This window comes from Lactuca saligna, chromosome 1 (genome assembly GCF_052625555.1).
Source record: "Lactuca saligna cultivar CGN05327 chromosome 1, ASM5262555v1, whole genome shotgun sequence".
NCBI lineage: Eukaryota > Viridiplantae > Streptophyta > Magnoliopsida > Asterales > Asteraceae > Lactuca > Lactuca saligna.
The window spans coordinates 174109812-174125985 of NC_136417.1; positions in this window are offsets into that span (position 1 = coordinate 174109812).

The window sequence follows — 16174 nt, forward strand, 5'->3', positions numbered from 1 at the left end:
TTCGTTTCCTTATCAGCTGCGTACTAAGGAACAAGAAGAGCCCTCTCCCTGAACTTGGCGGTAATCTCTTCCACTGTCTCTATAGTCTGAGTAAGATCCTGAAACTCCCTGGCTAACTTTTGCACCTCAATAAACGGTGCAAACTCGACTCTGAACCTGGTAGTAAAATCAGCCCAATTCATCACATCAAGTGTTGCGTCATCCGCGATGACATGCCCAATCTCCTCCTACCAATCGTGTGCCCTGTCCTTCAGAAGACAGGATGCTAGTCTGACCTTGTCCCCCTCGGGACATCTTCTGGTGCGGAATGCATTGGCGACATCTGCCAACCATCTAGTAATCACAATGGGATCTCACGCCGCATGATAGTCAGGAGCTCCACAAGATCTGAACTCCCTGAACGTGAGTGTGCGCGACCCTATCATGGTCACCACCTCAGGATGGAATGTGCTCAACCTCTCATCCATTAGCTCCAAAATACCCTCCTTGATCGAACCAAAGATCACAGGAGTCTGCTCAAGTATGATACGAGTAATCTCCGAAGAGAATAACTCCATCGTCTGCTCATCCAAATGCTCGGCCCCCGAGCCTGATCCTGATCCCTCACCGGCACCTGAACTGCCACCTGTTGGTCTAGGGCGTAAAACCACCATTCTAAAAGCACATCACATCAAACGTTAGAAACACTGATATATCTTGAGTAATCGCTATTACTACAAGGTTCCTGGTCTCGCCTCGGCCTTCCTTGATTCAAGTACGGATCCTATGCTTTCAGTAGTACGGGCCCATACTATCTTCCACATCTATCCGTACTTTCCTCAAGAACTGCCTCGACTCCACCAATTCACTACTACTGCTACTAATCTCTGCTACTCTCATCCTAGGCTTACCCTAGGGAAATCTCCGACTCAAACCAGTCCTCGGCTGCTGAAGGCCTCCTTGTAATGCCAATTAGCCATCACCTGAATACCATCACATGTGACGAGGCTCAAATAATCCTTCGAGTAAAAGACTCGTCCCCACAACGGTTAGACTCAGGCAAGAGTTATGCAACAGGGCCAAATCCAGCACTCTGAAATTATTCAACCCTGATCACATGTGACGTGACGTATTCACCTAATGGCTAACTCTCATCACTAAGAGTCCTACAAAGCACAAAGCAAGCAGCATTCGGACACAGGAACTACTCAAGAAAATCTATTCTCATAACAAGAAATTGTACTAACATACAATGCTAAGCTCATACTACCAGGCATAACCTAAAAAATGCTATTCTACTACTGTCTACTTAATACTAGCATGCAATTCTCATAAAGCTGAAACACATATAGCAGGTACATAAGACATCATTCCTAGATCCTTAATCCTATTCTAGCATGTTGTTCTACTAAAACTAAAACTAATAATCATAACATAAACTTGTATGGGTAATTTGGGAGTACTTACTTGAGCTCGGCTGATCGCATGCACCACACCCTTTTCTCTTTTTAAGAAAACTCTTTTAATTTCTAAGTTCTTTTTCAAAAATTCTTTTCGAAAGTGTTTCTATTTTGAAAATCTTTTACCATTTCCTTAGTTTGAGTTCAGAAACACTCAAAAGCGTGCCTGAATCCCTCAAACCAAGGCTCTGATACCAACTTGTAACGTCCGAAAAATACAACCTAAAAACTTTTTTTTTAATATTACTAAAAACCACAACATCAAATGTTATATAATAAAACCATGGATCGTAAGTCTCAAAATGCCATAGTAAATGTATCAATTCAAAACTGAAGTCAAAATCATATCAAAATATCTGAATAAAACTCCTAGGAAAAATCGGCAACTATGGTATGTGTCATGCCATCAACCCGAGCTATTCCCCTTGCTAGCGGAAGTACCTGAAACCAAAACTGAAATTGTAAGTACAAAGCTTAGTGAGCTCCCCCAAACTACCACATATCACACAATAACACATAAGGCACATACTAGGCCTTGCCCACTGCATCGGACCGAAATCCAGAAACTGCATCAGACCGATGTCCAGAAACTGCATCGGACCGAAGTCCAGAACTAACCAGGGCCTTTCCCTCTGAATCGGACCGAAGTCTGATAACTACATCGGACCGAAGTCTGGAACTAACCAGGGCCTTTCCCTCTGCATCAGACCGAAGTCCGAAAACTGACTGAACCTAGCATAGCATAATCATAATTACTAGCATAAACACATATACTGCATATTGCATCGAACCGAAGTCCGGAACACATAACACAAAGACATGCTTGAATCACAAAGACATCAAGCACACTGAACTACTGTATCGGACCGAAGTCCGGAACTACTGCTAAATAGACGGGTCGGCATTGTGGCCGTAGACCTGTTCCTACTGGAAGGAAATTCACCTCGTAACATTGGTTGTTGAGATGCTAACTCTAAAACCAGCTGACTGCTGCTCCGGAACTCTCTGGCTACAATCCCATAAACACTAAATTAGATACTGATAACTATTCTCAGGGTAAAATGACTATTTTACCCCTAGTCAAAGTCAACTTCCTGGTCAAAGTCAACTTTGAGTTGACCGGACTCGCCGAGTCCCTCCAATACTTGATTTGAACTCTAACTCACCGAGTCCATTCCCACTCACTGATTCACCCTAAACTCTCAAACGGGGAAAAATTAGGGACTCACGACTCGACTCGTCGAGTCTGAAGAACAATTCGTCGGGTCCCAAGCATGCCATTACTATACAGTCGATTTTGCTCGATTCCAGTGCATCCAATTCATAGATCTGGGTTCCTAGGACTAGTTTCACACGTAAAGTTTCTAACTTTACGTGCATGCATGCTCATAAAAAGCTCAAATGCCCAATAAAGAGCTAAAAGAGGAGATCTAATTTTGGAATGGGAGTTTAGCTCAATAAAGGTGGCAACCTTGAGCTTAAGGAGTTCTGAAATGCTTAGATCTGAAACCCATGCATCTTAACTACTCTTAAATCGACAGCAATGTCTAGAAAATGGATCAAAAACAACACTAGCAAGCTTTTAAGGAGATCTACATGATGACAAGCAAAGATTCAAGATTTATACCTCAACGGAAACTAGAATGACACAAGAAATTCAGATCTTCTTTGCTCTTCTTGGAAACCCCTCTTCTCTCTTCTTCTTCTAACTCCAAAATGCACCAAAATCCTTCACAAGATGAGAAATACTCCAAGAATGCTTAAAGGAAGGCTAGGGTTTAGTAAGGGACGTTCTGAGGGTGATGGAGGCTGGTTTGGGGCGCATAGTGTTGTTTAAATAGGGTGCAAACCCTTGAAATTAGGGTTTCATCCAGACTGGCAGACTCGCCGAGTCCAAGAATATGGACTCGTCGAGTAGCCAACTTAAACCGCGTGCAAATCCAGTCTCTACTCAATGAGTTGGGCTACAGACTCGTCAAGTACCCCTTAAGAATTGAAAATTGCTTTATTTAAATCACATACCATAAATGGGGTGCTACAATGAATTCTTGAAAACTTCAAGAACATTCGCTCTGATACCATTTGTAGCAACCCGGATTATGATGACATGTGTAGAATAGTGTCACACCCCCAAACCAGAACGGCGGAAACGTTCGGGGGCGGAGGACATCATATTCAGTATCATAACAGTTCATAGAAAGGAAAGTACACACCACCATATATATTAAAGTTTCCAAGATGTTTACATAATTGTATTCATTACATGTTCAAAAGATAAATACATAAACATCATTCAAAAGAAGTAAATAACGCCAGCGCGTTAATCCCAAAAGTTGATTCCCAAACCTGCTTAGCGGTTCCCTGAGAATACAAGTTAATTCAAAGAAAAAGTGTCAACAATTAAGTTGGTGAGTTCATAAGTAGTTTAGAAAAATTGGATGTCATTCCAAAATGGGTGTATGTTTTCCAGAAAACGTAACATTTCAAATGTAAAGAGTTGTGATTTGTTGTGTTGAAAGTGAATGTATTAGATCCAGAAAATCCCATATTTTTCCTAATGGTTGAGATACGAGTTGTTGTGTTTTCCAAGAAAAACCCTTATTTTCTTATAAAAGTATGAAATGCATATGAATGTTCGTGTTATAAGTTGTAAATAATTGCACCAGGAAAATCCCTTATTTTCCTATTAGTTGTTTGGTTTGTACGCAGGAAAAATCCTTATTTTCCTAACATAAATGGCAGTCTCTAAGACCGAAAATCGCAAGAAACCGACGTTCTCAAAAGTTGTGTCATAGTTTTATAAAATAAAGCTATACGAAGATCGCATTTGTTAGATGAAGAATAGTTTTAATAGCTACTCGTTCATAAAAGCATAATACCATAATAATTGTATATCCGATGAGTTTTATAACCATACTAAACATAATATGCCTGTAACGACGTTCTTCAGGCGTCGCAGCGTTATGACAACTGTCACCCCAAAAGACGGATTGTAGCTAACAGTCAGGGCGCGGGATCATGACTTCCCGTATAGATCTATACACATTTGACACGTTCTCCGAACGGGAGACTCTGGTTATAGACAGGACTTGCAACATTACTTTCTAATAAAGAAAAGTAACGTTTGAAGATATACACGTCTCATGGATTCTCAACTAAGCCTGTATTAAAGTGATAGTTTTGTATGCAAAGTTTATCCTTTTTCACAATGTTTGACAAAGCAAAATCATAAGTTTTTAGAATGCATAAAACGACTTAACAATGAAAGGTACTTTGAAATCATTATATACTTTGTATAAGTCTAATGCACACAAAGTATGACAAGAGTTTTCCATAATAGAAATAAGTTCCAAGTGATTTATTCGATAAAACAAGTGAAGTGAAACTTTATAAAATACACGATAATAACCGTATGTTTACTTGTATTCCCCCCCTAAAAGAGTATAAAAGCATTTAAAATGTATTTAAAGTGTGTTTGAAAGGGGTATGAACTCACTTGAAAGCTTGAAGATAGCAAGATAGAAAACCGGGCAGAGTTTCGTCTCGGGAAATGGATTTTCCTCGGAAATCTCGGGATTCCTCGGGAGTAAAATCGACCTTCGGGACTTGCACAAAATGACCAGGGCTTCGGGGTAGTACGAGCACGAAAAACGAGGTAAAACGCAAGAAAAAGGAGAGAGAATGAGCCATTTTCCCGGGAACCCTCGCATGCTATTTATAGGGGGGTCTGAGAGGCCTCGTACGCGAGGCGTACGCTCGTACGCAGCGCGTACGCGTACGTCATGCGTGACCGAAGCCTCGACTGCCTCGGCCTCGGATGGGACGGCTCAGGCTGTCGGGTCGGATGGGACGGCGGGTCGGACGGGCGGGTCGGTAGCCTCGCATAGGGCAACGTGGACCGTTTGAGGCCAAGCTCCTCGGGTACGCAAGGCGTACAGGGGTACGCAGCGCGTACCTCGGATGAGGACGCTGACTCCTCTTCAGATAATACCGAAGTTTTAATAAAAATTATATATAAATTATTTATCAAACTTCGAAAATTCATATCTCCTTCATACGAACTCCGTTTTTGACGTTCTTTATATCCCCGCGAAGGTGAGACTACGATCTACAACTTTCATTTAGATTCTGTTGGCAAATTCCGGAATTATTTTTATTATTTATTTATTAAAATGGCGTGATTAAGGAATTTCTTTAAAAATTCATAACTTATTCATACGATGTCTGATTTGAGCGTTCTTTTTATGCATGTTTGTAGTTTAACGATATCTACGACTTTCATTTAGACATATAAGGTCGAAAAGTGTTTTATTGAAACTTTGCGTTTTTACGCAACTTCGTATTGCCGGTTTTTGTCGGAAAATTTAGAATGATCATAACTTCTTCGTTATAACTCGGATTTTTGTGTTATTTATATGTTTGGAAACCTTAAGACGATAACTACCACATAGTGTACTCCAAATAGAGTTTTTGAATACTTCATTTTTCGATGATATTCTAATTCCTTTCTCAAAGAGGTTACAGGACTCGATTTTTACTGACTTGAAATAACGGGTTGTTACAAATAGTAAAGATAAAGTGAATCAATCGAACATGGAGAACATCAAGAGTAAATAAATCATTTTAAGCTTCATTAGAATAGTAAGAGTATAAGTGGGTATTGTTATTTCTCTCACTAAACTAATCTCTCCAAAATGGGTCTTACATAAAATGGGAGCCACTCAATTTCTATTTATAGGAAAGGATAAACCCATTACACATCACAAGAGGTAAGCCACATCCAAGGAGAGCTTTGCACCCTAACACAAAATATATGGAATCAGAGTCTACAAATGAATGTGTAAAATCAAGTCTTCACCTTCCTGCGATCATCAGAAGCACCTGAACACATTCAATCAATAACTATAAGCACGAAACTTAGTGAGTTGCCCAAAATATTGCATACAACACAACACAAATAAACAATTATGAGTTATTAGCAACACTAGAGACTACCCGAAGTCTCAGTAGGCAAACAATACACCATGTGGATTCTCAGCAATCTTGGAGACTACCCGAAGTCTAAGCACACACAGTAACACATATCACAGTAACAACAAGTAGACCAAGTTGGTCAACACATATATTCTACAACACAGATAAGTATAGTAAGAAGACTCACCTCGCATAGAAAACTGATAAAGCTCACACCCAAATTGGCGGAACTAGACTTCGCCTATTAATCGCACCAAATAATCCTAATTACCAGTTAAAGTAATTATCCAAACTCAAATAGTCTCGAGCCTAGTCTAATCCACAAATTGGAAAAAAGACCATTTTGCCCCTTCCAAGACCAAAACCCTCATAGTTTGACCAAAAGCCACACTTGGTTAAAAATCCAAAGGTTAACATAGTTAACCTTACGTGTGGTGTACCAAGGAACTTGTAACACCGTAAAATTTTCGAATAAAATTTTCATTTAAAATCATAATATTCTCTTAATACATTTCACAAAAATCTCTTTTATCTAACCTACAAATCACAACTTCATAATTGTTTGATTAAAACCTAGAATCCCTATAACATAACTCTATCACTGGTGTGTACGAAAGCACGAATCTTAGTGAGTTCCCCAAAATACCACACACACAGATCATTAGCCACTCGAGACTATATCACTGTAAGACCCTCCGGCCAATGTGTCTCAGTGGGACCCTCCGGTACCAAACTCGAGTGGACCCTCCGGTCCTAACTCAGTAGACTCGGCATAATACACAGCATAAATCACAAAGAAATAATGCAGGATATCACAATACACAATATAAGCATATAAGACCCTCTGGTCACACATAGATTACCTACTCAAGGTATGTATAGTGAGAAGACTCACCTCGAAGCAAGCAAGCAGTTATCCCCATACTCAAATCTCGAATTAGCCACCGCCTAACACATAAGGTAAATATCTCTAATCAATACTTGAATTCTCAACTCTAAGTAAACCAAAGGTTACTCTTTCTCTCTCTACTCGAGAAGTGGGTAAAAGACCATTTTACCCCTCCATGGTCTCCATTACTCATGATGGACCCAACCCTAAAGTCAATAGAATTTGGACTCGAGTCAACAATCCTTGTTTGACCCGACTCGTCGAGTGCACTTGTGCAACTCATCGAGTCCACTCGTATCCTCAGAAGTCTAGTGAAGGTTCCACTCAGCTCGTCGAGTTGACCCCCAACTCGATGAGTTATTCCTTGGCCACGAACACCGGGACGGACCCGAACTGACCCGTCGAGTCAGCTCATGGACTCGGCGAGTTTACTCAATCAAACTTCCCATTCAGACGTTCAAAGTTAGATCCATTACTCCGAACCCTAGATCTAGCCTCCTAAGGTCCAAAAGTCATGTAAAGTTTTTGATCTTTATGACCAAGCATGGCATATATTGCTCTAAATGCCATCATAACTCCAACAAGGGAACCAAAACACAATAACTATTTAAGTGACTGAATAAAGCTTGAGCCTTTGGACCCTCTGGACTGTTGGATTAGTGTCTAAGTCCATAACTATTTTGGTATGTACTTGACCCGATGGTGCATGATCCTTTTGGGTTGCCTTCACCAAAGCAACTTGATTGGAGAAATAAATAAAGAGAGAGATGATATTATGATTTATTAATATGTTATAAGAATAATATATTAAAGGAGAAATCATATTTGTTTAATTAATATTGGTCAATAATTAATTAGGAATTAATTTTGTGATCAAGTGTAATTAATTAAACTAGAGGGGCTGATTTGTAATTATGTGATAGTTACAAAATAAGGTAAGGGTTATCTTAAATATATGGTGAACGAATTTGAGGTGATAAGGCCTTAGAATTCGACTATGATAAGGATTCAAGGATTATCTTATGGGTTGCTTTGTGGATAAGCAACTAGATAAGGATAATGACTGAAACCCTATCTCTACACCTATATAAACACCCCTTGGCTCATGAATTCGTGTTTCTCTTCCCAAGGAGTCCTAAGGACGAATTCTAACCTCTCTTCTCTCTCTTTATACCTTCTCCATTTGCTCTTGGTGTTTGTAAGCCATTAGAGGAGTAACACTTGTGACTCTAAGCATTCCAAAGTCATTACAAGGAGTTTTGGGATTGTTATTGCTACATAACAATCAAGGTATGATCTTAAACCTAATTACATATTAATATGATTACTTGAATGCTAGAATTAGGGTTTATAGTCTTGGATAACTTGCATGTACAATTGAGAAACCTAGATCCAAGCTTTAGGGTTTGTATGAGCACATAGGATGTCTTATGACCAAAACCCATCAGTGGTATCAAAGCCTAGGATGGTTTCAATTGTATTGATGCATTGTATATCTGAAAATTTTGATTTTTGGTGTTCTAAAGGCTAGACTCGCTGAGTCCATAGCTGAACTCGCCGAGTCTAGGGTGACTCGACGAGTCAACTCGTCAGATAATGCTTATCTCGAGATTTCTTGCTGTTTTTGCATATGGATAGTTACCTTATCATGTTACATCAATATTAATCCGATTATATGATATATTTGACTATATTTTGATCTAAATGAAGATATTTATCAATTAATAAGATAATTGTTTCCTTATAAGATAATTGATTAATTATTTTGAGTAAATTGATAAATTGTTTTGCAAGAAATCATTAAATAAATCAAATATGGATAATTATGTGATTAAATGTTAATTTAAAATTATTTGTTATTTGATCCTTGTTGTTATGAAAAGTTTCATATTTTCCCCTTTAGGTTTTATAGTTTAAATTTGAACCCAAAAGTTTTGTTGTTTTGAAATTTAAATAGTTAAAACCCTAATGTTTTGAAAAAGGTTTCAAAACTTGCCCTCAAGTTTTGGAATTTAAAAGTTTATTAAAAGTTTAATTAGGAATGTTAAATTCTAAAACCCTAGTAATGTTTTGAAAAGTTCAATTTACACCCTTATGGTTTTATTAGTTAATTAAGGTGTATAATTAAAAGAAGTTTAATAAATCCATAAAATTTTAGGTTTGCAATTTAATTGAATTAAAAGTATAATTGTTAAATTTGACCACCTAGTATTTTAAAAGTGTAAAATACACCCTATACTATATATATAACATTAAAAATCTAACATTATATGTATGTATGAGTAAAAGTCAGTATTACCGTTAGTAGGCCTCATTCACGAAGCTGGTCTATAAGGGGTGTTTAAGGAAATTGCCTATAAAATGGCGATTGAATGGGTATCCACTCTTACCCACCGCACTCTTGACTAGTGGAGGGTCGTTAGCCGAACGGGTAGGATAGGACGAAACCTTCCATTATAAGTATAATGAATTACTAAAGTAACTAAATGTTTTTCAAAATTCCCAATCTTAGTTACTTAGGAAAAGTGAATTGATGCAATTCCATTAAATTACACTTTGTGCCCTTGCGAAGACGTTAGTGGAGCGTGTGTGGTTAACCGGCACACTAAATGGTTCTAAGCAAAGGTAGCAAAGGGTGACTCAATGTTTGTCATAGTTCGGTGGAGCGTGTGTGGTTTACCGGCACATCGAATAGGTGACTGTAACATGTGAGGGCACCGTGTAAGTTTGCATGGTTATTCACACCCGCTTTGTGATCCTCGACATCCCAGTCACAAACAAGAGGGGCATATTGAGATTTAAACATGTCATTGAAAGTTCAATGAATCTCAAAGGATCTAGGAGTTTTCATAGATTTAAAACTTAAATTTCTTTTTCGTTTTTCATGGTGGAAATTAGTGAATTGTCATTCACTTACCTTCAAATATTCTGCAACTAGATTACGGCATCCCTTTTCTAGGTTGTAGCGTATTGTGTTGGGTCCTAGCCTTGGCATCTCATTTGGGTGATTTACTAAGGACTCAATCGATCAACTAACTTGAATTTGTTTTCTCCCGTTTTGTAGATGTCAAAGTTTGACAACTATGGTCTTCCCAAATCCCGTGGAACAAGCATTCCACGTGAAGATGATATTCCGCGATTCGATCAAGGAACAAGAAATCATGCTTCACTTCCTCCTCCTCCTCCAATTATTCTCCCTAACCCACAAGATTGTAAAATTGAAAGGTTCAATGTCACTCAAGCCCTTTTAGCAAGTAAACATAAAGAAGGAAAGTCAGTGTGTGCACACGTCTTAGGGATGAAGTCACACATTGATAGGTTAAGAATGATGGGATCCATTGTCGGTGAAGAGATGGCTGTTGATTGGGTTCTTCAGTCACTTCCTAACTCGTATAGTGAGTTCGTAAGAGAGTACTATATGATGAACCACGACGTGACCCTTATTGATCTCACCTATATGCTTATTGTTGCTGAATCAGCAATGGTTTGGCGCAATAGAAAAAGCAAAGTTGATTGGTGAATCTGCCTTCAAGACCTTTATGGATATAGACAATGGCAATGAAAGACATGCAATGATCGAAAAATTTGATCACAAGAGAAAGGCGATGTCTGAAGTAGTTCCATGTGTTGTTCCAAAAGAATCAATTTGCTTTTATTGCCAAGAGAAGGGGCATTGGAGACGAAGTTACCCTATTTACCTAAGAGATCTAAGAGATGGGAGAGTCAAAAGTATGACTACGCTTCAGGTAAAAATCCACTATCTAACTCCGTTAAGTTCCTATTCATTGATTCTTGATACATGATGTGATAAGATTGCATTTGAATGTTTTGCAGGATCGGTGAAAAGAAAGGAAACTTGATAAGAGAGCAAGATGAATCTAATCACAAGAGATGGATCTCGATCGCATGGACTTGAAGATTGGATTTTGAGCTTAGATAGTTATGATAAAGTTGTTAGAAATTTTCCTTTTACGTAGTTTTCAATAGATTTTGCATTGTAAGGATAAATGTTTTTCCGCTGCTTTTATAAATAAAATAAATTTTGTTTGACTTACTTATTTACTTCCTTGCAATGAAATCGTTATGAAAATTGATGTTTGCATATTTCTACAACGAATGGATATGATTCTTAGTTATGTTATTTATGAAAATGTCGAGAATTTACCAAACACGGAGAGTTTCTCATCGCCCAAATTTCAATTGGACTGAAATTTGGAATCACGCAACTTGGTTGCACGATGAATGAGAAATTTCATATTTTGGAAATTAGACTAATTCATTGACAAAGTGCCAAGTGAAGGACTAGGAGATCAAGTACACAAAGTTGCATGTTGATCAAAGTCCACCATAAGAGTAACAAAGACATTCGTCATGATTTACTAAAGGTTTAGTAAATATGATTATGCTTATAAGATTAAGTGTAATCCTGAATTGATTGAAAATGTTTAAATCAATAGCAGAACGAATAAGAAGAGTCAAGTAGGCAGAAAGATAAAAGTTTCTCCATTCTAAGAAGAAGGGAGAGTACCTTTTATGCTTTATGATAGGTCTTAATTATTAAGAACCATATCTCAATTGATCCTCTAAGTGAGTCTTAGTACAATTGTATGTTTAAGAAGAGGAATCAAGGATTGAAGAAATGGTTAGATCAAGAAGTCTATCATACTTCGTTCCAATAACAAGTCTTAAAGTTAAGATTGTGACAATGAGTGAAAAGTATTAAAGGTTTATAACATTCATCAAATGTGGAAAGTTGTGATGTCTTGGATAAGACAAAGGCCAACTAGGACCAATTTATGAAGTGTTTTGATAAAAGCTACACTAACTCTTGAATATTTGGTTGTCAACAAATGTTTATTGACAAGAGAATCTTATATGTCAAGGAGTCAGTGGGAGTCTTAATGGTCTTGAAAGGTTTCAAGAACAAATCAAATAAACTTTATCGATCATCACTAGCACACGAGTTGAGGTTTACAACCTATCGTGTTGACAATATTTTGATTCTGTGTTGTTCCAATTGAGTTAATTATGCACGTGAGTCCTATGAGTTCTCATTTTGAACGCATAAAAGGCAAGGCACCTTAATCAATGAAAGGTACATTGATAGGAAAAGGTGAGTTGCTTAACTACTTGGAAGACGTGGTGGGCAGCTGTGCTACCATAAGGCAAGAAACCAAGATTAAGAAAGTTCGGTCCATATGAGTTTGAATTTGTCATAAATTTTGTTTTTAACAAATTCACATGGATAGGAACATATACACCATTAAAATCTAAGTGTCATAAGATTTCCTCCTTCATGAAAATGATTGTGAGGAAATGCTTTCACTAAGAAAGATTTAAGAAGATAGTGATTATAAAATTGCATTCTCGAATTCGATTATGGTTACGGTATACCTTTCCATAATTTGAATTGTGAGGTTTGGTAATTAGTCTTAATTGTTAAGACACACATATGAACTATCTAAGGCAAAGGTGTATAAGTTCAAGAAGCCTTGATAAAAGATTATCAAAGCATTAAGTATTAGAAACATGGACGTAAGAAATTCAATAGGTATTGTTTTTTCTGGAAGTTAAGATGTTTTGAATACATGTCAAAGCTAGTGGGAGCATAAGTGTTATGTTTTTATAGTAATCATCATGATAGTGGGAGCATAAATGTTATGATTGTATGATTATTAAGGCAAGTATTGCAAGTTTGCAATATTAATTATAGAAAACAAGAGTCATTCTTTGCAAAAGTCGTAAGAATGGAATAGTTGTTTTGCTATAATTAAGGGAGAGAATATTATGCTTCGTTCCAAATCTAAAGGCTTAGATTGTGGAATGTTAATAACTTAGTCAAAGAAACATAGTGTGTTCTTAAAATTTCGATTATGATTACGGCATTCCTCTTCACAATTCGAATTTTGAGAACATAGCAAATAAAACATTATGCGTCGTGTCCCATACGCTTCGGGTATAGGATCGATTGCAAATGCTTTAATGTTTGAGCATTCTAAAATTTTCCAAATGTCTAGCGCATTTAGAGGGAAAAGGGACTAGAATCAGTTTTGACTTAAATAATTAACAACTATCAAAGGACAATCCAAAGTTCGACGAGGATTGGTTGCTTGTGAGTGGTTGGAAGCATGGTATTGGATGGACCATATTGACATTATTATGAATAGATAAGATTCTATTAAGAATGAGTTGTCATATGGAAAATATGGAAGCGTGTCCATATTAGGAATTGAATATTGAAAATCTATGTCTAGATTAGAGACTTTTGTGCAAAAGGATGTTCGAAGGAATGTACTTTGAGTGAGAGACATCATATCTAAGGAATTGTCTTGTAACAATCTCCGATAGAAGATTTTGTAACATCATTAGCAATAGTCTTTGTAACTTTGGTGCAGTGACATTACGAAAGGATCGTTGCATAAAGTGTTAGAATCTAGCATATTCTATAAGTAGCAAGAATTTGATATTCTTACACTTATGAAAAAGGATTTGGAGTTGTGAAATGAGAATGATTGGAAATGTGCTCAATTTGTCTATTGCACAAAAGTAAGAACCATAGGTAAACATTGTGTGCATGCTAGGAGCATGGGACAAGTGTAATAATTCAAGTAAGAAGTTGATTACCCGAAACGACAAATAATGAGTAATCAATATGGTGATAAATAAAAGGTATTTTATTTATACTCAAAGGTTTGAGGCCATATGGGATTAGTATTATTCTTGTGTTTCACATTTGCATGTTTTGACTTCCAGAATAATTGAGTTTATTAAGAATAATCGAATTATTCAAACGGGCCACAGTCATTCATATGTTGGAAGTAGATATGAATGAAGATTGTCGTGAATTGGTGTGTGGATTGTCTAGAAGAGTATTAGACATAAGCAAATGTTTGCTGCAATGTTCATGAGTGCTTATGAATATGATTTGAGCATTGGATTAAACCCACGCTCACTTGGATCACTCCATGAATTGTATTACGAGTGATTGGTGAGACGATAACATCTTATATTCTTGAAACTGAGATGTGTGAGTTGTATCTTGCGAATCGGTTGCACATTGATAATATGTAAACGCACTAGTAACTTGGTGTTATAAAACATATTGTTGTGTGTGATTTGGTTAGTGAGTGCAAGCAAGCATTGTATCAAAGTTTATCCGTTCCTTTTATTCAAAGAAGGATAAAAGCGATATCTTTTGGGCCCCTCGATGGTTTAGTGATGACAAACGTAAATGCTCGGCCGGGCTAGGGCTAATTTGATTTGTTCAATTAGTCAGTCGTCATAAATCGGAAATCGAGATATAGTACAAAGAGAATGATTTGAAATCATATCTCATATGATATCTAGAATGGAGGAATATATGATCCCTTAGCTAAGGACACGCGTATCTGATAGGATCAGAGTTGACAGCGGCTTTGGAAAGCTACGATTGCAGATCAGGATCTGAAGTCATACGCATAATAGTTATTAGACTTATCCAAGTGGGAGACTGTTGGATTAGTGTCTAAGTCCATAACTATTTTGGTATGTACTTGACCCGATGGTGCATGGTCCTTTTGGGTTGCCTTCACCAAAGCAACTTGATTGGAGAAATAAATAAAGAGAGAGATGATATTATGATTTATTAATATGTTATAAGAATAATATATTAAAGGAGAAATCATATTTGTTTAATTAACTATTGGTCAATAATTAATTAGGAATTAATTTTGTGATCAAGTGTAATTAATTAAACTAGAGGGGCTGATTTGTAATTATGTGATAGTTACAAAATAAGGTAAGGATTATCTTAAATATATGGTGAACGAATTTGAGGTGATAAGGCCTTAGAAGTCGACTATGATAAGGATTCAAGGATTATCTTATGGGTTGCTTTGTGGATAAGCAACTAGATAAGGATAATGACTGAAACCCTATCTCTACACCTATATAAACACCCCTTGGCTCATGAATTCGTGTTTCTCTTCCCAAGGAGTCCTAAGGACGAATTCTAACCTCTCTTCTCTCTCTTTATACCTTCTCCATTTGCTCTTGGTGTTTGTAAGCCATTAGAGGAGTGACACTTGTGACTCTAAGCATTCCAAAGTCATTACAAGGAGTTTTGGGATTGTTATTGCTACATAACAATCAAGGTATGATCTTAAACCTAATTACATATTAATATGATTACTTGAATGCTAGAATTAGGGTTTATAGTCTTGGATAACTTTCATGTACAATTGAGAAACCTAGATCCAAGCTTTAGGGTTTGTATGAGCACTATTCCATTCTCACAAGGTCCAAATCTAAAGTCTAGACCTAGAAAGGGACTCCATGTACCCATATCTCAACAAAAAGGTGATAGAAAGCCCTATTCATCAAAAACATGAGATCTAATCTCCACAGGAAGAAAGGTGAGAACTTTTTACCTTCTCCAGAAGCTTTTGGACGAAATAACACTGATCCACTGGCCCCCTTCTTGTTCCTTGAAGAATCCTTCCCTTCCTCTTCAAAAGAATGTACCAAAAGACCCTAAAATTAGCTCCTTTCACACTCTCTAGCTCAAAAGGCCGTTAGGGTTTACTCTCAGTGAAGGTGAGCAGCAAATGAGGCTATAAGTGCCCTTAAATAGGTCCCATACCCAGGGATTTAGGGTTTCACCACTCAGCGTCTACTCGACGAGTCGACTCTCGGACTCGTCGAGTAGACCACTAATCCCACGTGGTCAACTTTGCCCTACTCAATGAGTTAGACTCTCAACTCGTCGAGTCTCTCAATTAATCTCAAAATAAACACATAATTAACATACATGGGATTCCGGATATTACAGATTTATGCTTGACGTAGAGCACAAAGCCTGAAAACGAGCTCCCAGCTAGCTATGTTGGGCGTA